Raw genomic sequence first — 24,938 nt, forward strand, 5'->3', positions numbered from 1 at the left:
ATCACGTAGCAGTGTGAAGTGCAATTGCTGAACTTGGCACACAGCTCAAAAGGTGGTAGATACATAATTAGGTTATGGAGACGTGGCATGCCTATCGTATTTTTTAAACGAGCAATCTTTCTCTATGCATTTTCTGGTTATGTGTCATGAATTATGTGGCAAGCGATGAATTATGTGGCAAGTGATACATTATGTGGCAAGCGATGAATTATGTGGCAAGTGATAAATTATTTTGCTAGTTATAAATTATGTGGCAAGTGATAAATTATGTGTCATGAATTATGTGGCAAGTGATACATTATGTGGCAAGCGATGAATTATGTGGCAAGTGATACATTATGTGTCAAGCGATGAATTATGTGGCAAGTGATACATTATGTGGCAAGTGATAAATTATGTGTCATGAATTATGTGGCAAGTGATAAATTATGTGGCAAGCGATGAATTATGTGGCAAGTGATACATTATTTGGCAAGTGATGAATTATGTGGAGGGGAGGGGCTATAATCATGCAGAAGACGCCATTTTGCTGCTGCATAAGTCATAGGTGGGCTGCATCATTATATGTCAATATGCAACATATTTTATATGTCCCTTTTTATAAAAACAAAACATAACTACTGCAAAAAAAAATTCTTTTATGCAAACAAATTTAAATACTGCATAAATAATTTTAACAACAAATACTTTATATGTAGCTTTTTATGTACATAAGAAAACTATAGCATAAAGCAAAAAACATTGCCATTTACAATAATAATAGCTCAAACTTAAATAATGCGAGACCTATTGCATTGCAAATGCTTGTTTACTTTACTGCTTGCAGCCTTCCCTGAGCCACTGATGTGATCGCTCATGACTAATCTTGGATGGCGTGGTCACTACCTCATCACTAATATTAGTAGCTTGGGATTCATTGAACATAAGTAGTTCTTGTTACAGAAAAGGTTGCAGACCCCTGATATAGTTCTTACGTATGATTTATGAGATTCATTTTATCAGCGAAAGAGGAATTGGTTGTGCCTTTTCCCCGCCAGCTATTGCTCGGTAAAAATGTCAAGAGGGCCTGATTTAAACTGTTCTTTGGTTTCTCCTTTAAAAAATATATATTTTGTGACATTTGTAGTTCTTGCGTCACCCTCTGTGACTAGAGCCCAGTCCTCATTTCCTGGATGAAAGGTTCCCTTCATTATTTACATTTCCTCCGAGCCTTGTATTGGTGCTGCTGTAAATAGTCAGAAGTTCAGGGTTACATCTTTGAAAATATTCTTCCGCCCTCGCTTCCTTACTTTCTTTCTTACTTGCTTCCGTCTTCATTACACTTTTCCTTCTTCCTTACTCCCTTTCTGTCTTCTTTCTCTCCTTGCTTTCGTCCTCCTTACTCCATTCCTCCCTTACTACTTTCCTACTCCTTTCCTCTCTTCTTTTTTCCTTTTCCATCTTCCTTATTCCCTTCCTCTATTTCTTCTTCCTTACTCCTTTCTTCTCTTCCTGTTTCTTTTTTTCTCTCTTTTTTCCTCTCACACTTTTAAGTTCAGGATTGTGCCTCATCAGCATTGTTTTCAATTTCTCATGCAATACGCCCCTCAAGTAAAGAATTGTTCACTTTTCTGCCCATACTTCGAGCCATATAGCAGAAATAAACGAAGCGCTTCATGTCTTCTAATAAATAAATGTAGGCTTTGCCAGAAATAACGGTATCCAAAAATAATGTATTATAAAAACACAAGGTTATCCCGAAAGAACATTATCTCTGCTGCTAATGAATGTTCGCCTAGCAAAAGAGCCATTGAAAACTCCATGAGCGGGAATTGTGACTCCGCCTTCTCTGTGATACAGAAAAGGATGGGAAAGTAAGGGCCCGATTTAGAGTTTCGCGGACGGGTTACTTCACCACAAACATGACTGATATCCCGTTCGCCTTATTTCAAGTGAATTATGTACTATGGTACTTGTAATAAGGTGGAGGGGTTATTCGCCATGTTTGTGACGCAGTAGCCCACCACCAAACTCTAAATCGGGCCCTAAGTCCAGTTGTATACTAACAACCAATACTTAAATGGGACAGGGTTCAGAAGCGTCATGTTCTTGCAGGCTGATAATGGGAAGTGACCTTCACAAGGGCAGATCTGTAGGACGTATACTTCCATAAGCCAGTGCACTGGAGGCGCAAGGAATATGTGCATTTTGCTGCACGTCACAGATTTATCAGTTCATATTTTTGCATTCCAGCATCAAATCTGGAGTGCTTAAAAATGCATCAGTAGTAGCTCTTTTGCTCAGTCTTATTTACTATTATGGCGAAGGGTAGGGGAGGTCTCCACCGCGATGCCAGCAGTGCATCAAACGAACACCAGGGCTAGTGAACCCTCTAGGTCTCACAGTTGGTGTAAAGACCCATTTCTTGAAACCCACCCAGGGTAAAACATTTTGGGGTTCTTCACAGATTCCAGAGGTGTGATTGCCTTTGCAAGCAACCAGAGGACTCAGCCTTTCTCAAGAAGAGTGCACTTTAAAGATGTTGTAGTCACAGATGTTGACGGAACTTGAATGGAGGCTTCATGTTTATCGCTTGTTCCTTATTCAAGATCTGAGATCACTGCTAGAATTGTTACACAAACAATATTGGCACACTGTTGGGAATTGTGCCAGTGTTGTATATTAAGGCGGTGAACACCCTAAGATGGTAGACTCAACCCAATGCCTTGAAGGAGAAGTCATTAATTAGCCCAAAACTCCAGGTGACTGTCACAGTAGGTGCATCCGGGTCAGGCTGAGAGCACATGAACGAAACTGATGCGACCACCTACCAGGAACCTGGTGGCAAAAAGGAATCTTTATGAATTATTTACGTCTTCCTAATGGGACAAGCTTTTGAACCAGTCCATATAAACATCTCACCTCGGTTGTCTTTCGAGGTTGCATTCCTCGTGACCCTCACTCGTCTGAGTAGTGTTGGTGAATTGTAGGGGTTAACAACAAGAGATCGGTTATTCAATATCACCAGAGAAACCATTCCCATCTTAGATTTTTTGCAAAAGTGATCTCACCTTTTCACAGGAATCAGATCCTTGAGCGAGGGACGTTCTTTAAAGATCCACAAACAAGAGCACAAAAGAGTGCACATCTGATAGGTGTCTACAAACTCTGCGTGTCCTTCCTAGACAAGACTAAGAGAATTAACATGGTTATTCATTTCTTTTGGAAATTAAACATAAATCATTGACCGTCACTAAAACTGAACTCGCCAGGTGATTGTTCAATGTATTCAGAATTTGAAAAATCTAATTGCGCGTTACTTTTCAGCGGATAAGCCATTACTGTTAGGACCATTGCTATATTAAGCCAGGGCTTAAGGATCAGCAATCACATGCTGTAAATATTCCTCACCAAGACCTCTGCAAGGCAGCAACTTGAATCTCACTAAATACGTTCACCAGTCATGGGCGTATTGATGCGCTGAAATGACACAATTTATTTTTCACTGCTACCACTTAATTGACCGTAACACATACGACTTGCTCCTCTGTGCGCACAGTGTGAGTCTATCTAAGATTCATCCTGCTAAGGAAAGTTTTGCCTATAACAATCGTTTTGCAGCTTAAGTAGTTATGGAATGACAGTCAACCATCTCATTACAAGCCTCAAACTTTACACACTTAATCTAAAGGTGGTTATAATCTAAAGGTGGTGCTGATGCTTGCAGCATTGTGGAGCAATGACCAGTATCCTACTAGGCTGTTGTAGATGTCACCTGCATAATCAAAAGGTTTGAGAAAAAGGAGTTGCATTTTTACAACCAACGACGTGGTGGCACAAATATTCACATTGTGTGAATCTATGGCAACTCAAGACTCAAAACTACTGTTACATTTGAGTAAATGTTTTCTTCCTGCCTCTTGCCAGCAGAGGCTCTTGTCTGTTTCCCTTTGAGACTCCTGTTCTTCCCTACCCAGCGGGGATACTTCTTCCTGCCCCCGCAGCAGACTCCTGCCACTGCATGGACTGTTCTGACTGTATCTTCTGACGAGGCCTTCCTTACTCTTCCCGATTCAGAGAGATGCTTTCGCAGAAAATGCTATTAGTGCTGGAAAAGGGACACAGTGTGGAACAGGAGCTGGATTGTATATTTCTTGCTGTTGGTAAATATGCGTGATGTTTGCCTGTTCCCAAGTAGATGTCCGCTTGTTCATTAAGAAGATTTTTGCAAGCATTGCTGTCAGAGTGGCGAGAGACGCATGTTATTACCTGTGGGCTACCTTCTACTGCTAACTGTTCACTATCATTCGCTGGTTCCTGCATGTTCCCACAGGAGGTACCTGCCTTTTCTACTAGGTGGCTGTGCTAACAGAAGGAAGAGATGGACACTTTACGAGATGTGTGGTGTTGTGCTCTGCGTGGCTATTTGTTGTTTTGTTGGTTTCGTAAGTTAAGTTGCTCTCTGTTCCCAGGGGAAGTTGATGCTTGTTTCCATCTGTGGGTCCTGCCTCTTCCCAGAGAATGGTTCCTGGCTTTTTCCAGCCTTTGCTTGCAGAGCTGAGCGAAGGACAGATAGTGTACAGTGGGGGTGGTGCATGCTGCTCCTTGTCCAATACCAGTAGAGGCTCCTACTTGTTTTCATCGTTGGTTCCCAGAGGTTTTCCTGAATTCTTGCTTAGGTTGCCTGCAGAGCTTGGTGAGAGACAGCCTATGTGCTGCGGGGTGGTATGTGCTGGTTGCCTTTTGTTGTGGTGCCTGACATTCCCAGTGGAGGGTCCTGCTAGCTTCCATCTGTGGTTGTGATCTGTTCGCAGGCAGTGTGCCTGGCTTCTTACAGATGTTGCTGGCATAAGTTGATGAGGGATGGTTTAGTTGGAGGGGTAGTGTGTGTTGCTTGCTCTTTGTTATCCTACCTGTCAGTTCCTACTGCATGTTCCTGGTTGTTTCCACCTGCGGTTCCTGTCTATAACCAGGAGGTGTCATTGTCTTCTTGTAGACGGTGCCTGCAGAGCTGGGAGGGGTACAGCTTTTGTGTTCTGTGGTGGTGTGTTCTGCTTGCTGTTTCTTATAGTTCCTGTCCAGTCCCAGTGAAGATTCATGCTTGTTTCCATCTGCGGTTCTTGTCTGTTATCAGATGTCCTTGGTTTCTTGTAGGCGTTGCCTGCAGAGCCTTAAGGGGTACTTGACAGATTTTGTGTTGTGTGGAGGTGTGTTCTGCTTACTCTTTCTTATAGTTTCTGTCCAGTCCCAGCGGAGGTTCCTCCTTGTTTCCATCTGTGGTTCCTGTCTGTTATCAGGGGATGCCCTTTGCATCTAGTAGTCGTTGTCTACAGAGCTAGGAGGGATACAGATTTTGTGTTGTGTGGTGGTGTGTTCTGCTTACTCTTTCTTATAGTTCCTATCCAGTCCCAGTGGAGGTCCGTTCTTGTTTTCATCTGTGGTTCCTCTCTGTTCCCAGGGGTTGTTCCTGGCTTCTTGCAGGCGTTGCTTTCAGAGCTGGAATAAGGACAGATTGTGAGTTCTGGGCTGCTGTGCACTGCTTGCTGGCTGTTATTATTTGCTGAACGTTGACCACATGCTCGTTCAGGGGCTTACCCGGTATAATCTGTATTTGTGACCAGCAACAAAAAGCAACTGAATGGCTGATGAGCAGCCAGGAGAGTTACATAAGACCACATTTAAGCAGTCTGCTCATCTCTAAGCTCCCTTTGCTCCACGAAGAAAATGAAATTTCATGCTTCACATTGTAAGCACCCTTAAATCGAAAAATGCGAGGTTAGAAGGGGAATGCTTATGTGAACTTGCTTGTAAGAATCTTTTATTTCCCTTCAGGAGAGGTGATGTCTTAAAACCCTTTATAATCCTATCTATTTTATTTCACTCACGGTTGCCGCAGCGATCCCATTTCGAACTCATATTTTAGGAAATGTGTCATATTTTAAGTACATCCCCATCTTTTGTAAAAAAAATTGGTTGAGCTATTATTGAAGTAAATAGTCTGCGTCTGTTGTTAATGGTTTGTTTTCTCTTCGTCTGAAAGGTATTTGGTTTCTAAAGGGCAATAGTCACTACTATGCACCCCCTTTGGTGTTGGTCACCGGCAGCGTAAAATCTGATATAGCCTGTTGTATTTAGCAGCAAAATTTGATTTTAGGTCCAGTCACGCAGACCTGCCCTTTCAACTTTATGAAATAGATGCTATGAGTTCTATAACTTTGTGTAAGTGTAACAACTAAATCTGAAAGAAACAGGTTAGTGTTAGATTCCTTACCTTAGAATATCCCCAGGCGTCAGACTGGATCCGGAAAGTTTTGCGTAGCAGTACCCCTGCGCATCGGTAGGCGTCGTCTGCGGCTCCGCGTCCGTCGTCGGCGTCGTGATCGCCATCGCCAGGATGACGTCGGAGTACTTAAACGCCGCCCTCGCGCACTGACGTTAGTTCTTCTTTTTTCCGCGCCAGCAAGCGCAGATCCAGGAAGAGCAGTACTCCCAGTCACTTTTTGACTAAACTTTTTGATCTCTTTTGGATCTTCTCGAGTCGTTACTCGTCTCTTGGTGCTGATAGGGATACCGGGGTTCAAACCCTGCGACGATTGTAACCGCTTGATGTCGGTTACCGTCGGTGCCTTTACTGTCTCGGGGCCGACCACGATGACAAGTTGTGCCCCGACTGCCGGGCCTTGACATCGAAAGCTAGGCGGGAGTAGTCCCGCAAGCGCCTCGAGCTCCGGCAGTCGGCCCCGCACCGCTCGAGGTCCCGGTCCAGGAGGAGGTCGAGGGATCGGTCGCGGGGCCACACTTATCACAGCTCGGCGAGTCGACACCACTCGTCGGGCTCCAAGTCCTCAGGTAAGTCGAGGCACAAGAAGTCGAAGAAGCGACATCGCTCTTCTGACTCCCCCCGATGCTCGTGCGACGCGGCCGGGGGTTCGGGCGACACCGCCCACGCGGCTCCGCGTCCAGCTCCATACCCGTGGGCTGCACGCGACGCCGGAGATCAGTGCCTTCCTCGCGGCCATGAGGTCGCGCTTCCCTCCGTCGGACCCCGCCGAGGCCCTTTCGGGCACCGCGGGTCCATCTGGGAGCTCAAGCGGGCAGTCGGCTCCGGCACCGTCGGGTACTTCGGCCCCGGCGCCGTCGACGACTCCGGTCCCGACACAGCAGAGCTGGATCCGTGACGAGCCCGGTAGACCTTACGACCCCTCCGCTGGCGCCGTCACCAAGGGTGTTGCCCCCGGCGCCGTCCTTGGACGGCGTCGTCCCCGATCCCCACCCCGGTCCGGATCCGGCGTCGGACCTGCGCCGCCCGGCGCCGTCTTCGACGCCAATCGGTGAACCATTCACCGACGACCCGGCTCCATCATTTATTCCTGACTATCAGGAGAGGGATGACGAGGGGGATTGGGAAGGGTCTGAGGACCCTCTGGCACTGCAGTGCCAGTTGAGCCAGTACTAGGAAGACGAGCTGGGGGAGGCCAGTGGTCTGGACACTTCGCCTGACACTGGATTTGTCACGGTAGGAGAGGGCTGCTTACAGCATGGTGTTGACTAGGGCAGCCAAGGCCTTGGCTCTTGAGATCCCAGTCGCGGCCGTGAGGACTAACCTCCTCACTGAGGTGCTCAAACCGCAGGCAAGCTCCTTAGAGCTTCTCCTGCCGTTTAACGAAGCCCTCACTGATGTTTTGTTGGGTAAAGCGCCAATTACGTTGCTGCGCAGTATCAAGGGGCACGCTGGGGGCGTGACACGCTGGGGGCGTGAGAAACGCTGGGGGCGTGTGTCTGGCCTTTATGCCATGTGAACGCAATTGCGCCGCATCAAGGGGCACGCTGGGGGCTTGTGCTACGTTCCGCCCTTCATGCCATGTGGGTCGTACATTAATCAGAAGATCGTCTGCTGTGGCCGTGTGCTGGGGGCATGACAAACACGTTCAGCTGGAGGCCTGGTAAGTATCATTACTGCAGCCTCTTCTGCGCGCTGTTACTGAACTCTCTCATTCAACGAAATTAGACGCACCTGCTACCATCAACCAGGGCTCTAGCCGGGCTCAGGCGGCGGATCAGTACACTAATTACACGCGCCTGATAACATCAACCAGGGCAGCAGCTGGGCATCAAGCGGGGGGAACACACGCCTGCTAACATCAAACAGGCCTGCATCTGGGCCTCAAGCGGGGAACACGCAAATGAGCGTGTCTGCGGCGACAATTACTGCAGCCTCTCCTACTCGCTGTCACTGAACTCTCTCATTAAACGGATTTACCCGCGGCTGATAACTCTCTCATTCAACGACATTACACGCGCCTGCTAACATCAACCAGGGCTGTAGCCAGGCTCAGGCGGTGGATCACTACACCAATTACACGCGCCTGCTAACATCAACCAGGGCTGCAGCTGGCCCTTCTCCGACCCTATTCTGATGAAACAAAAAATGTTGTCTACCGCGAGATTTTAAAATAAATTGCCCTTGCCAAATACAAACATTACACATTCTATTTCGTAGCCGGACAACGTCGGGACGGGCTGCTAGTATACATATATGTTCACATATACATTGTTTTATGCTTATATACATGTATAAAGGTCCCTGCATAGTTTTCCTATAAGTTATTATTTGATTACATGCTTATGGGTCTCTCTTTATTTTATTTATCCATCAAATATGTATCTGTTATTATATCAATTGTATCTATAAGTGCTTCACTATTTAAATACTGAAGAAAATATGAAAATAAAATAAATATATTAAAATAATTATAAAAATATACAAAATAAATTAGCTTTTGCATACAGCAACACTTGAAAGTCTGAGTTTCTAATTATCTATCCGTACTGCATATTTGGAACGTTATACACTATATTTTTATATCTCTTTATTATTTTCCTTATACGTTTATACCCTTTCTATGTAGTTATGTATTTATATATTTATTACTTTACTCCTTACTGTAGAAAGAAAGAGAAAAAGCCTCCAACTCCTTCCAGTGCACTACTCTGTCTCATCCTATACCTCTCACAATACATCCTCTACCTCCACTGCCTGGCTCACCCCAAACCTCATTCTTCTACTATGATCTCCCATAAACTCTTTCTAGACTCTTCCCTCCTCTATCCCGACTTTGACTCATCCCAAACCTCATCTAACTAATATGAACTCCCAAAAACCTCTAGCTAGACTCTTCCCCCCTCTGACTCATCCCAAACCTCATCTAACTAATATGAACTCCCAAAAACTTCTGTCTAGACTCTTCCCTCCTCCGACTCATCCTAAACCTCATCTACTAATATGATCTCCCAAATAACTCTATCTAGTCTCTTCCCTCCTCTATCCTCATTTTATCCTAATCGGTCAACTAACAGACGCACATGTCCACTGCTCAAATTAACAATTTATATTTCCCTATACTAATCCACCACTAATCCTTTGGCTTCCAGAGTAGCGTGCTACTTGCCAAAAAGCGATTCAACACCTTGTCAGGGCTAGTAAGCACTATATAAATACAATTACAACTAAAATCTCACCTTTAGGCGCCAGCCTCCCTTTTCAAGTATTAATACTGTAGCAGCACATCCATGCCACAGCCTCCATACCTCTGTGATACTGTTCCAGTATCCATATCTCAGCATTATATTCCAGCCCCCTTATGGTTGGCATTAATACGTCCGCTCTTCTGGCCCTGTATTACTGCATCATTATCCCTGTAACTTTTTTTAATTATACGATGGCATAACTAGTGTAAATACATTGGTCTTCAGATTGATTTCTAACAAGCTTTCATATATGCATTAACATTCATTTCAGTCTTTATTTCGATCAATTTAGATCATAAAAGAAATACAAACAATTTCCAGTATAAAATCCAGTAAACATGATTAAAAAGCATTACAATGAGCCTATTAAAATCATTTGGTATATATTACAATTACAAATCATGAATACAGTTCATTTATTCCTGTCACGGTCACGAATCTCCCCCTCATCTCCTAGCCGATCTCTTGACCACACCGACAGACTATCATGGGCTACAGCTGCCTATGAGGCGGCTGACACCACCGACCGCTCCCACACAGAGATGGATAGGCATTGAATCACCGGAAAGGGGAAAATACACACTATCACTATTGGCATGGCGTTGATCACCACTGACGACCAGGTTTAGGACCACACTGCGGCGACGGCAGGTTCTCCTGCTCGCCCCGACACATGAGCATGGCGTGACAGTCCCATGTCCCGACCCAGCAACTGTCGCAGCAATACCACACCAGCTGCAACACCAACATTGAAGTATGCGGTACCTGACAGCCCCCCCCCCAATAATTGAGACCTAGTGGCGGGCACAGGGAACAGGGACCACAATACCTCACACGTTGCATAAATATAGGGATTACATGTATACCATTACAGACCAACTGCATGCGCCATGAACCTGGTGCTACACCAAATGTGAAGTAACGTTGTAATACATTAAATGACCCTGTGGAGATGCCGTACATTGTTTCAATGTAAGTTACAGAATGATGCACAGTTTGTGTTTCTCTTTTTTTTTTGTGTGAAAACATTAAAGATATATTTAAAAAAAAAAAAATGAATACAGTTCATTTATCCCAGATCTGACTCATATTTCAGAAAGCGGGAGCGAATGTGCCACATCGCAGTTAGAAATTTTGCTACCGGAAACACTATCGGAGGTGAGAGATCCATCTTTAAAATTCTATAAGCGGGGAAATATTGGGTGAAGCCTAAGTTTTTAAGAAGGGGGACAAGCCAGTATTTCCTAGATCTTTGGTATGCTTTACAGAAAAATATAATATGCAATTAGTCTTCCCGGTGGTGTGAGCATAACGGGCACTGTTCACTAGTTAGTGACTGGGCCCAGGAATTTGTGAATGCTCTAAGCACCATTGCATAAATAGTTTTCTAGTAAGGACGGGAGAAATGCCGTCTAGCACACACTCAAGATGGTACAAATCTTTAAATTTATTAAACAGATCTGTCAGGGAGCCATCCCTTGTGTTCCCCTTTGTGACCGATAGCTTCTGCTCATAAAAATCCCTTAAAAGAAGTTTGCGTGGGATCCTACTGCATGCGTTACATGGGTCTAGCCATAATTCTGGTCTGCCTAGTGTCTCACATGTCTGTTTGATGTAACTTATCCATGGAATTTGTCTTGATTTAGGTAGACAAAGGATCTCTTGAAGCTCGTCCCTATAGTTCGTAAGTTCGGGCGTACTCCAGATACGGCGCCAGAAGGCTATTGGTCTTGATCCCAGCTCCTCCGAGATAGATCTGAGACCTAAGTCGAGTCTCAACTGGAGAATCGGGGTACTTGCCGGTAATGCCGCCAACTGTCTAATAAATTTATTTTCAGTAGTCTGCAGGCATTGAGCGGAAGTATGACCCCACAATTCCCCTCCATATAAGGCTGCCCCTCTGGCCTGCATTTTGTAGATTTCGAGGGCGGCACCAAAAGGTTTGTAGGTCGACCTGCCTGCCAACCTACAAATACCCCCTGTTAACTTGACCAGTTTCATATTAGCCTTGGTCCGGTGCGTATCCCATGTCATATCCTGATTGATAGTTACACCCAGGTATTCGAAAGTGAAAACCCTCTCGAGTCTTAACGGACCTATCGTAGGGTTGGGGCGTGTTGAGGGAGGGGGGTTGAGAATCATAAATTTAGTTTTTGAAGCATTGATCTCAAGCCCCCTCTCCCCACAAAAAGCTGAAAACCCATCCAAGACCCTTTGTATTCCCATGGGGGACTTGGACAGCAGCAGGGTGTCGTCCACAAACATAATAGCGGGCACCCTGCTGCCGTTCAACTTAGGAGCATCAATGTCACCCATCCTGGTCAGGTGGGCAATTACCCCGTTGACAAAGAGGCAGAACAGAGTCGGCGCGCAACCCTGTCTCACCCCCCTGTCAACGGGAAACCTGTCGGAAAGTGCCCCATTTCTTCCACACCTGACCCGTGCGAAGTTTCCCTGGTGTAATCCTGTTAAGATAGTCAGGATATCAACCGGAACGCCCAGCTCCGAGAGTACGGTCCAGAGCCTATCTCTAGGTACTAAGTCGAAGGCGGCACGCAAGTCCATGAATACCGTGTACAGGCTGCCGCAGTCTTCCAGAAGAGGAGATTGAGGCGGAAGATCTGGTCCATAGTAGAGACCCCTCTTCTAAATCCCGCCTGATAGGGACTAAGAATGTTAAATTCCTCTATCCAATCTTGGAGGCGGTCTAATATCAGCCTACCAAATAACTTCTGGGGTACATCTATGAGGCTAATAGGCCTGTAGTTGGCTGGGAGCAGAGGCGATCCCTTTTTAAATATAGGGACAATCTCTGCGCCCAGCCAAGTACAGGGAAGCTCCATGCCCAGTAAGACAGCATTAAATATCAGAACCAAGTAAGGAGCCCATTCATCAGGCTCCTGCTTGAATAAATCACCCGGCAGGCCATCCAATCCTGGCGCTTTGCCTGGAGCCAACCCTGCGATGGCTACTCACACTTCCATCTCTGTGAAGAGGTCCCCCTCCACTGTTACATTAATATTAGGAAGAGTGTCGTTAGTGGCTTCGTCGGCAACCTTATAAAGGGAATGGAAATGATCCTGCCAAGTCTTAGCTGAAATATTGGGTTCAATTGCCGAGGCTAGGTTCTCGGACCCTGTGTTGACAGTGCTCCAGAATTTACGGGAGTCCCTGATGGCTAATAATGTAGTGAGATTTCCCCATTTTTCGTGTTCCCATTCACTTTTAGCATGGGAGATCAGGCGCTTGTAGTCCCTTTTCCTTGCCTGGGTTACAGACCTATCTGCACCATCCTTGATCGATGTCAGAAGGTCTGATTTGGCCTTTCGGCAGGCCTGGTTGTACCAGGTGGGGCGGTCGTGGCGGCTGCCCTGCCTCTTTCCTGTGGCAAAAAGGACTTCAGCCGCGGACTCAATGAGATTCTCATGTGCCAGCCATATTTCCTTGTATGTGTCCTGGGAGGTGGGGCACTCCAATATTAAGCACATTTTTTCAAGAGTCGGTATAAGCCGGGAATAGAGTCCACAAACCTTCTCTGGATTAGAGGCTAGCTTCTCCCACCTCACACGCCATCTGTTATTTGTCAGCGCCAACCCGGGGACAACATCATCTAGCGCAACCCTTCTGTCTTCTAGGTCGGGGATGGCATATTCCAATTCAAGCGCGTTGTGGTCGCTATCTTCCCTAGATATCACCTGAAAGTCAGTGATATGCGACCACTGGGAGAGTTGAACCATAATATAGTCCAATCTGGACTCCCTGCCCTCTCTGTGGTACGTACATTTGGGTGGAATATCTGAGCTTATACGTCCATTACAAGCCCGCATACCACACTTCAGAGTTAGGGCAGTAATTTGAAGAGCTAGAGGAGTCCAGGCTCTGGGGGTAGGAGCTACCGAAGGAGGTATCAGTCACGCGGCGTCCTCCTCCTGGGATAGTCCATCCAGTAAACCTGGAAGGGGCTCGAAGTGACAGTTGAAATCGCCTCCCACCAAGAACGGTGTGCCCTGGGGGATATCACTAAGGAAGACCGAGAGTTCCTCAATGGTTGCTGACTCTTGTGTGATGTTTACTGGTCTGGAATAAACGTTTACAACAGCCAGCCTACTTGCGTTCGGCCACTCCAACAAAACCCCAAGAATATCATTGGAAGCTGAGGGGAGGGGTGTCTATTCACATCCCAGGTCGACGGCCACCCAGGTTGCAAGGCCTCCTGAGGGACGCCCCTTACCTCCCCACTTCGCAGGGATCGAGAATGCCGCAAAGCCTGTACGAAGAGCAGCCCCTCTAGCCCAGGTTTCCTGGAACAGGCATATGTCTTTTCCCTCGATAAACGAACTCCAATCAGGACAGTTCAGTTTATTCCCCAGGCCGGTCACGTTCCAGGACAATATCTTAAGTGAAGGTGATCTAGAATTAGAGGCGGGAGCAGTAGGTGTAACTATATCCATTAAACTCGACTGTGATGTGGGACTGGAGGCACGTTCCCGTAGTTCAACTCTGGGTTCCTCGAGATCTGTTGGCGGACCTTTAATCTCTAAACGGGCCATTTTGTTGTTATTTTTGTGCTCCCCATGGTGGTCCTTCTCCAAGATGTTAATAAGACTTACAGTGTGGGGGCTAATATTTCCTCCTTTACGGCCCCTGTGAGAATCACCCACCTCCTTCCTCATGCCCCGGTTGTGTCAATCCACCATATCCAGACAGCTATATCTGTTAAATGTTGGAAAAAAATCTGGCTGCTGTGATCTGGGGTAGTGAGAGTCACCTCTAGCTCGGTCAACCCAACCTCTCCCCCTCCTGGGAATTGTTTGCCAGCCCTCCTCCTTGCATGAGTTATACAAAGGTGGATAAAAAAGAGATAGGGGTAGCGACTGAATGGATGTCCCCTGTTCGGAGTGCGACCAACTGCATATATGGGAAACAGTCCTAGGATCCCTAAAGTTGATTATAACGCAGTCTCCATTAATTGATTTCTCTGTGTTGCCCAACCATGGGACTCTCCTAACCATAAGAACCCCGCTCGTAATTACGTGAGGTAAGGGTCTATTTATAGCAAGCCGATTGGCGACCTTATTTTTCAGAGTGAAGACGGATTCTTTAGAATCGGACTTTAACTCTGGTACACCAGCCAAAATGACTGTGTACGGGCTCGCCTCTGGCGGCAGGTTCATTGGCCCAGGTTTTTTGGTGATTGCATGTGCTCCTTGCATGCCAGCGACTTCCTTTTCAGGTCGACTAGATCTTGAATTACGATCGGTCACAAGGGGAGTAGGAATAAGTGGCATGGCAGTAGGTGCTGTCAGAGGTTGTGTTTGAGGAATACAATCAGTCACCTGACGGGTGGGAGCATGTGCTGGAGGAAGTTGTGTTAGTAGTGTCCTAGGTGCTAGCCCAACATCCTTGTGTGGGGGCTTGGGTGTAACCTTTTTACTCCCAAGCTCTACCCCACCTTTCGCTATGTTATTATTATTTATTTTAAGCGTGTCAGCAAGCTGAACAGTTGTCTTTTCTATCGTCGCTAGCCTGACTTCAATCTTAGATAGGCGTGTTTCTAGGGGACCTAATAATGTCTTAAAAAGTGCTTCGATCCTAGGTAGAGTAAGATCATTAGCGTCTGTATTTACACTGGGAGATGGAATTTGGGGACTTGCTATCCGCGAGGGCGGCGAGACAGTTGGTGGAGGCGTGGTTTTATCTGGTATAGTAGGTCCCTTTTTATTTGGTCCTTGTCTGCTACCCTCCACTGTGCAGTTATGCTTAGCAATTTTCGTTTGTCGCCCACCAATGTTTAACGCCCCTCTTTTTCTCTTTTTTATGGCACCTTCTCTTTCCCCCTGGGTAAGGCAGTCTACACTATTATTGGTATTATCCGAGTTAGCTATAGTGGCAGTGGGAAGGGGGAGGGTCTGTTGCACTTGGATCTGAGGTAGGGATAAAAGACTAAAATCGACAGCGATACTAATATCATTATCAATGTTATGCAAAGTAGAATTAATTGAGTTGGATAAGACTAACATCCCACTCGCCGCATTTTCCCCATTGGCTGGAACATTGCAGTCCCGTCTATTTTCCGGTGTCTTTGCATTGGCTATGGGCCCTATGGAAGATCTTCTAACCCAATCTATTTCCTGGGATATACGCCTTTCCAATATCGTTATCTCATTGATCAAGAGAGACCCAGCTTTGGCAAAGTAAGTGTCCAAAGTACCTTTTGCTGCTCCAGCAGTCAGCGTACTCTTGCTCCTTTTGAGAACAGAACAATGGGAAAAAGGGTTTTAACAACAATTGCACCTATCCTATTTAATGCCTGCTAGTTTTTCTGGTGCCACGGATCGGAGATACTTTTCCCTAGACCTCCCAGAACAAAAAGACTTTTGTTCTAACATACAATTTTTTCAAGACTGATCCAGCACACAAAATAGTATAGTGGAAATCTGTATAGTAACCATCACAGTTCATAAGACAAAGATAAATCAATTCAGTAGCAGATTCTTGAAAGTTTTTGGGAGTTCAATCTTTATTTGAGTCTTCACATGTAGCCAACGCGTTTCGTCCTCCACGGACTTCTTCAGGGCGAGTAAAGTAAATTTTTCTTCATGATGTAAGCGAGATAATCTTCCATCCAGTTTAGGGATAGTATTTATTAAAAGAGATTTTTTATTATTCTTATTCTTGGTATGTGACAGAGTCTTCAACAACATCAAATTTAGGCGAATTTAAGTCAAATGGCTCAGTATAACAGAAGTTTGGAAATTACGGGTCCCGCCGGCTCAATCGCGTGGCGTCCGCCACGCGATTGAGCCGGACGCCACGCGATTGAGCCGGCGGGACCCGTAATTTCCAAACTTCTGTTATACTGAGCCATTTGACTTAAATTCGCCTAAATTTGATGTTGTTGAAGACTCTGTCACATACCAAGAATAAGAATAATAAAAAATCTCTTTTAATAAATACTATCCCTAAACTGGATGGAAGATTATCTCGCTTACATCATGAAGAAAAATTTACTTTACTCGCCCTGAAGAAGTCCGTGGAGGACGAAACGCGTTGGCTACATGTGAAGACTCAAATAAAGATTGAACTCCCAAAAACTTTCAAGAATCTGCTACTGAATTGATTTATCTTTGTCTTATGAACTGTGATGGTTACTATACAGATTTCCACTATACTATTTTGTGTACTCTTGCTCCTGGTTTCTCTGGTCGCCATAGTTTCTCTTTTATAGCGCGATCGTAAAACTTAAAGATTGCAGCAGGAGCAAGGGGAATGGCCCGGTCCCGGTCTCGACCGTTCTCGAACGGCCTCAAACGCCCGCCCTTTGCCCGGGCTTAGCCCCGGGCTGAGTCCCGCGCGCGTCCCGCGAGCGCGTAATGGGGCGTGGTTATATGGGAAGGCTGGGGCCGGGAAGAGACACCAGGTGAGCTGTGTTGGTAGTGCTCAAGGCACCCTGGGTCTCGCAGTCCCGGCCCCTGCAGCGGGTGTTCGATATCCCCCACTCAGCAGTTCCTCCCTGTGCCGCTTGAGGGTCAGCAAAAGTCCGTTCTGAAGGAAGGCAAGGGAACCCAAAGTACTCGGTTCACAAGCGACGGCTGCGAGCATTAACAAAACACTGTAAAATAAAACCCCTTTATTTCCTTTATCCCCCGTTTTAAGAAATGATGTGGACTTATAGCGGCAACAAGCATTTTGGGAGGTTATCTCGTTTGACTGGCAATAAATAACTCAAAATGAGCAGTGTTCACCCCAAACACTGCAAACATTACACATAGCAAAAAGACTGGGGGATGTCTTTTTAGGTCAAAGCCTACCAGACAACGCAACTGTCTGGTTTACTAACGATATCTTGGGAACTTTCTGAAAGTTTCCCTGGGAGTGCATTCTGCCAATTGCTTATTGACTTTGTGTTTTGTAACTCACATTTGCCTACTTTCAATTTTCTAGCTTTGTTTTAGGCTGTCCAGCTTGAGTTCGTCCCTCCCATGGAGCAGAGCCTATATACTGTATTATTCCACAGTCTGCTTCCTATAAAAGGCCTCTAAATAGTGTTCTTATCTTGTCACATTTGCTGTGCATTCAAAAACAGAGGTCAAATGTCAGGCTCGGTCATCTGAGGGAGCTTAGTGTTCACTTTTCTTTCTCTGACTTCAAAGTGAGAGGATTAGTTTTTGCAATTCAGCTGGATACACATGTGAGAAGAGAGGCTGGTGCAGGTGATTGTTTTTAGGAACATTGTCTCCCAGTACAGCACCATTCTAGAGCCCTGTAAATGTCTCAATCTGCCCCAAAGCCAGTCTGCCTGTGACAGTGTTAATGATTAAGCTATTCTCCATGTCTCAGTGTTTATGCCTCAGTACCTTTTCTATTAGTATCAGTGTGTTGTTCACTAATGTACCACCAAGAATCTGTCACATGATTGTTGTGCTATATCTCCTTGTGCATATGTAAAAGTTATTTTGCACTTCTGTGACAAATGTATTGTGAACAGTAATGGTGTATATTTGTGAAGGGCTGGTTTTCTCTCCAGGATTAGATTAGCTTCATACTAAGAAAAAACCTAATACTATGAAAATTAAAAAGAACAAATATCCAATGTAGCCCATCCATTTTTAGTGCCTCAGCCTTCCTATACTAATGACTACCATAGCCTCCCTTTCTCAATGGTCCCAACTTCCTAGCAGTCTGCTAATGCCCATGCACCCTTGTCCCAGAGATGAGTACTCAGCCTTCGAATTCTTGGTTTGACATCCTGCCCACTGTATCCTAGCACTGATGCATCTGTCACACTATCCCACATTTCATGACGTGGTCTCTATTTATCCCTAGCTCCTCATCACACCTAAGGCTCCCAGTTTTCCGTTTCTACTGATTTTACTGATAAATACAGACAGGAAACATTGTGTTTGCTGTCTGTATTTATTTTTAAAAGCAGAAAAATACAGAAAATTGTGCTTTTTGTGAGTGACTCTCTGTGCGGTCTTTCATTAATTGTAGGCCAACAGTTGAGCAGATAGTCATCATGGAGAGTTTAAAAAAAATCTTAAATACAGGTATATGTTAACAAATATTGATTTATAATGGTAATATTTACCAATGGGTGTAGTGTTTTGTTATATCTGGCTGCTTAATTAGCTGAACTGTGACATGTATCAAAGTATGAGTGCATGTTTATCAGTTAAATAATTGCAGAGAATATCATTTTACATCTCCATTTATTCGTAAAACACAAAATAAATATGGGAAAATGCCAGTAAGAGGGCTAGAAAAGAAACATGGATAAATACATATTGAAAAGTTAAAAAATGAAGGAAGGACATGCCAAAAAAGGAGGGGTGTCAATCACCCCCCCCCCCTTTTTTGGCATGTCCTTCCTTAATTTTCAGACTGGCTATCTTTCCTCGCCTCATAATGTCCGATGGCAATGTAGATGCACCATGGAAACATTAAAAGTCCATTGGAGGCTTGTTCCTCCCAAATCTAATTTGAGAAACTTTGGTTCTATAATTATTTTCCATGAGGTAAGTTTGATTTGGTACCAACATCATTAGGTTCTGGCCCGATAAAAATCCATGGTGACTTTTGCCAGTTTGACCCTCCTTTGATCCATTTTGTTTAATTTCCAAATATTGTAATGGCAAAGTACACGCAATTTTATGTACTATAATTGTACTGTTATTACTGTGCCATAGCTGCACAGATTGTGATGGCAGTTGTGGACTGCATGTCACAACCATTTCCAGCCCTGTTTCCACTTTTACCTTAGAACTACTCAATGAACCTGTTGTAGGCCAGGACTCACTCATTCATAGTAATTTGTAGAAAGTATGTAACTCTGCCGGTGATGCAGTCCTCCGCATGCTAATTTGTTGTTTGTCTACAGGTGCTGAAAGGGGAGGAGCCTGAAGCAGGGACCACTGTTCACGCTGCTGGGTATAAAGCACCACATCCATGTACAGTCTCCAAAGTTGAACTCTGGTAAGACTGACTTACTGATTGGCTGTGGGTTTCTTAATTTTAAGGTATAGCTTAACAAGCCGTTGTCTGTTTAGTCATTTTGTTAACAATGTTTTAAAATACACCTAGAGTGGGCTTTAGCTCCACCCAGAGGAGTATTACTCTCAATGCGCTGGGTATTTGTTGTTGGCTGTTTGGTGCATCAATGTCTATATTCAAAAAAAGGGGAGCCACAGAGGGAAATGCATAAGGGGCTTCCCCCACTCATACTATTTAGTCATACAAAAAAGCCCATGGTGCGTCTCTCACACCTGGTTTTTAGTGCATGGGAACCCCCTGTTTCTCACTACCCTAATGAGAAATAGGGGGTTCCCATGTACTAAACACCAGGTGTGTGAGAGGCACTTGGTACATCTCAATGTGCCTTACAGGAAATGCTTTGATTGGAATGTATGACAGGTTGGTTTTCATTTGTAAAGTTGATTCTGTCATCAGGATATTTGTCACATTCTATTCTTAGGCTTGTATAGACATTCCACACAGAAAGCAATCTTTTTTGTTATTTTTTCCAATGTTGGTAAAGTCAGTAGTGCAGGCTTTAACTTGATAAATAACATTTATGGATGCAGTGAATGCATACAGGTTTAAAAATACCTGTGTTTACTTGTGTGTTGGGACATTAAAGCCAGACCTGTGGACTTTGCCAATGCTTGATTCTCAGTTCTGCCCTCACTCTGGAGGAATTCAAGTTTGCCAGTGATAAATAATGGTGACTCTTCTTCTACAAATATAACTTTATAAGCCAGAAAGTGCTCTTTAACATTTCAGGTTTAATTAGTTTATGACAAAGATCTCGAGAGTTATATAATAGGAAAATTGAAGTCCCTTGGCCTGTCGGAGAATCTATGCAAATTATTTTACATAAATAATCCCTCATTAACCACTGGTCCCGGGTAAATGAATCTGGTATGAAGCACAAACGTCTGCTTTCTTCCATTATTTGACTGGCACTAGAAATATTGGCAACTTCAATGAGGTATGGCACAAGAGTTCCCGCTGTGTGAACTTTCTTCAGACGGAGTGTATGATGAAGTGTATGTAGAGGACAATCCGTTCTCTGAAGTAAACCGTTAGGAAAGTAAAGTAATACTCAGACATTTTCAGAAGCCAAGCAAACTCTCAGTAATGCAGGCAAAAACATGAATTAAATTTTTTTTGATCAGACACGTACTGATGGACGTAATCTGGGCAGGTAGCGATTGCTGGGCACTCTTCTAGCTCGTCTTACGTTTGATAAAAAACAATTTAACTTGAGGTTACTTTGGAGCAGAATGTATCATCATTCGTACGTTTGCTGTTGCCAACATATCTGAAAGTATGTAACAAAAATATATGTATATTCGTAGGTATATCAAACACACAAACGTTAATGGGAGACTACTTGGAAATAGTTTAACCACTTGCTATCACTTTGGGTAGCATTCTAACCCATCATCCAAAGTGGTTTTAGGTTGCTTGTGTTTTGGATCAGAGAGGACCTGGCTTGGCAGTTTGGATTGGATTGTTCATATTGGAGCAGAACCTAGACTGTTTTACATATGGCTGTGTCTTATCTGAGGTGTCTTTGTGGGTAAAATAAAGTGATGGATTGGAATGCAATCCCAAGCAATTGCAGGGAGTTAGACTGCTTGCAAGCATTCCTACATCACCTTTTGTGTGTTTGATTTAATCCACTATGTAGCCAAGGGAAGGCCTTGATGTGGGTCCTTTGTTCACTGTACCATTGAAGCTGCACTGCACTGAAGAGGCCCAACTAGGCTGACACCACTTTAGGGTTGCTTCTGTTCCGGTTCAGAGAATACCTGGCTTGGCAGTTCAGACTGGGCCGTTCCTATTTGTGCTGGAGCAAGGGTGTTTTGCTTATGACTGGGTCTAATATGAAGTGGCATAGTGGGCAAAGAAATGATGGGTTGGGATGCTACCCTGAGCAATTGGCAATGGTAAGACTATTTGCAAGCATTCCTCTCATCACCGTTTGAGTGATTGTTATACATAGGGATACTCTGATCCAATTTGTGGTGTTTTTTCAAAATCTTTCCAGTCCCAAGTGATACCTTCAGAGTGGGGGCTGTTCTTTAAATGTATGATGGCCTAAAGTGGATAAGGAGTGTGGAATCAAATTGGTACATATAGAGAATCAACAGGTATACTGATACCATTTGCTGGTGTCTATTTGAATCCTTAACTTTCAACATTAAAAGTCTGTATTGGATTGATCAGAGAGTAAGGCAGAACTAGACAATCAACTGGTCAAATTGTAAGAAAAAAATGTTACTAAGCCACAGCCGTCACAGCTAATATTACCATTAAAAGACGGTCCACAAAAGCTGACTGTCAATGATTATGGCAGCTATAAACATATGGAAAAATGCTCTCAGCAAAAATCAAACCTTTTAGGTTTATTCTTATAAAGTAACTCTTTAATGATTGAAGGGACACATGGTGTTCTGAGTGAGGTGAAGGGGTTGCAATGTGTTACTTAGAAGATTTAGGATGAAAAATGCAAAGCTCAAGACCTTAAGAAATGTTATAAGGTTTATATTATCAGCTACTGTATAATTGTCACAACTAAACTTAAAGCACTGTTTTATAAGATGAGTAGGCACATACCAATGTACTGACCGACTGCAGATAAGGTTGTAAGTCCTAGCTTTACATCAAACATTTCAAATCACATTTACTTGAAAACATGGTTGCAAAAATGTATTCATGAATGTTATAAAACATGTTCTTTGTAAATGTACACAAGAGATTACATTTTTGTTATTAAAGTTTGAATTTGAACCCTATCCTTAACTCTGACACCGACTCAGGAGATTAACCTTCACTCTCCCATTGATCTAGAGCTATCTCCAGTCTTATACATGATCACAACCGAAAGCACAACACATGCTCAGCGCTATATTGGTTCCCCTTAACCTAACTTTAATCATGACCCTAGCGCTGTCCCATATTTTGACCATTGTCCCAACATTAACACTTTGCATAGCCGCCAACACATTTAGCCCATGATGTGATCTCATTCTGAAATGGCTGTACCTTCGCTGGACCAATTATTGTGCAGGATTCCCACTGTCTCCTAGTATATTAAACCAACAAGGAATCTTCATACTACAGTTTACTGAAGGAGTAAGTACGCTTTTTATTCCCAGTAGACCTTGCTAATATTTTGTGTTAAACCAGTTTAAACCAAATTGCTATTTATAAACTAGCGTGCTGTGAAAATGTCACAATCGACTTTAGATCAAAAATATTACCTATAATTGATAATACATAGAAAGAAATATACTGGGTACATCATTGAATAAACCAATGCAAAATAATTTATTTTGACTTACTAATCATTTTAGTGCTTCTCTCCAAACAATATGCTTGCTACTCTTTCAAGCGTCACTCTCACAAGTATACACATGAGTATTGTCTTTTAATTTGAAAAAGTACATCCAGCCTAGATGTCCATTTGAAAATAATAAATATTATGCTTATGATTTCAGGAATTTTCTTTATTTGTACTGGAATATGAGCACAAACAACTTCGTATTGATTTATGTTGTTGGTATTTTGATTATACATCTTTTATTTTGCGCTTTAATTTCACCATTTTATAACATGACTCTGACCATAACCTTAATACTAACCATGTCCCTGGTCCCTTACCCTAATCTGGCCTTAAGCTTTACCTAATGCTAGCTGTAGCCCAAACACTTAGGGCCTAATTACGACTTTTGGCAGAGTGATGGTGCCATCCACCGCTCCGCCGAAGGTCGCTGCCGCCAACCAGATTACGATCACTTTTGGGACTGGTGGGTGGGCGGTGTGGCGGACTCGATGCAGTGCATCTTTCAAAGGTGGCAATAGGGACGCTACAAGGGGTTCCTGCACGGCATGGACTCGAATGTTCATGCCGTGTAGGAAACTGGGTACATTTACACAGGGGTGCACATGTTCCCACCTCCATCAATCAATCACAGACATTTATATAGCGCACTACTCACCCGGAGGGTCTCAAGGCGCTGGGGGGGGGGGAGTGCTGCTACTGCTCGAATAGCCAGGTCTTGAGCTTCTTCCTGAAGGAGAGGTGGTCCTGGGTCAGGCGCAGGTCGGTCGGGAGGGAGTTCCAGGTCTTGGCGGCCAGGTAGGAGAAGGACCTTCCTCCTGTTGTCGTTCTTCGGATGCGGGGGACGGCGGCGAGGGCGTGGCTGGCTGATCGGAGATGTCGTTTGGGAGCGTAGAAGTTGATGCGGTTGATGAGGTAGCTCGGGCCTTGATCGTGTAGGGCTTTGTGTGCGTGGGTGAGGAGGCGGAAGGTGATTCTTTTGTTGATGGGGAGCCAATGCATCCCCAGGCTGAGGGGGCACAGGGGGCCCTGTTCAGCACCGCCAACCCTTTTCATGGAAGAAAGACCTCTAAGAAACCGCTGGTTGTCCTCGAACTTATAATATGCCTGGTGGTGCTCCAGCTGCACCACCTGCATATTACATAGCCCTTGACTGCCACACCACTGGCAAGGAATGGCGGTTCCCTGGTGGAGCCGAGGATCTAATTTCCACCGCTGCTCAACCACGGGTGTGGGTGTCCTTGGACCCCCAGACTCGTAATTTAGCCCTAAGCCTAGTATCCATACTATGACTTCTACCCTAGTCTGTTAGCACACATTGTGTGCTCTAACACAATTCCCACACTCCCCCAACTCTGTTTCCCGATTACAATTCCACGGTTTTAATATGTTTGTAGTTCAAACCTTTGGTTTTCCGAATGTATATTTTTATTTTATCTGTCGGACATTACATTTTCTAACTTTACAGTTGATAAACACTTCCACTGCTTGGCTATGAATTGTGTACCCTTTATGTTAATGTTTTTTTCTAATTTTACTGATTGACGACCTCAAAACTCTCTTGTCTGTTATGGTGACTTCTAGTTCTGGGAGCTCTTTAACAGATGACAAATGCTTCAGTCTTACACTCTCTTTATTCCCTTTTGATTTTGGAGGTCCCTTGAGTAACACTTGCTAGCTTTTTTTTCACAAGCATTTACCTTTTCACAAGTACGAGTCTCTCTTTGTAGGACCAATGCCTTAAACTAGTGGTTCTTCACCTGACGTCTGGAGACCACTGCAGGTCCGCAAAGCCTACTCATGGGGTCCACGGCTGCTTAGAAAGTGAAATAATATTAACAGTATATAAATATTAACTGTACAGAAATTAAGAAAGTGTTGAAAATGTTAAAACGTTTTGTAAATGTGAATGAATTTGAAATTGAACGATAAAATGTAAGTTAGTAACCTCATATTGATTGGTGGGAGCAGCACAAGTGTAGCAAACACAATTTAGTATGGACAATGAGTAGCCTAAATTGAATTGACAAAAGCCCTATTCTTCCCATTAAAATATTGTTTCTTTATATTAATTTGTGAA

The 24,938-nt window shown here is 44.2% G+C and overlaps 1 protein-coding gene across 2 annotated transcripts in view; it reads left to right on the forward strand.

The window, feature by feature from the left end:
• The window catches only part of RABGAP1L (RAB GTPase activating protein 1 like), a 1,373,174-nt gene that overhangs the window by 282,636 nt on the left and 1,065,600 nt on the right, over window positions 1-24,938 (forward strand). For both annotated transcript variants that reach the window (XM_078641752.1, XM_078641759.1), the window contains exon 3: window positions 19,388-19,482. The gene's annotated coding sequence lies outside the window, so the exon portion shown is untranslated. The remainder of the gene's footprint in view (window positions 1-19,387; window positions 19,483-24,938) is intronic.

The sequence above is a fragment of the Lissotriton helveticus genome, chromosome 1_1 (genome assembly GCF_964261635.1).
Source record: "Lissotriton helveticus chromosome 1_1, aLisHel1.1, whole genome shotgun sequence".
NCBI classification, from domain to species: domain Eukaryota; kingdom Metazoa; phylum Chordata; class Amphibia; order Caudata; family Salamandridae; genus Lissotriton; species Lissotriton helveticus.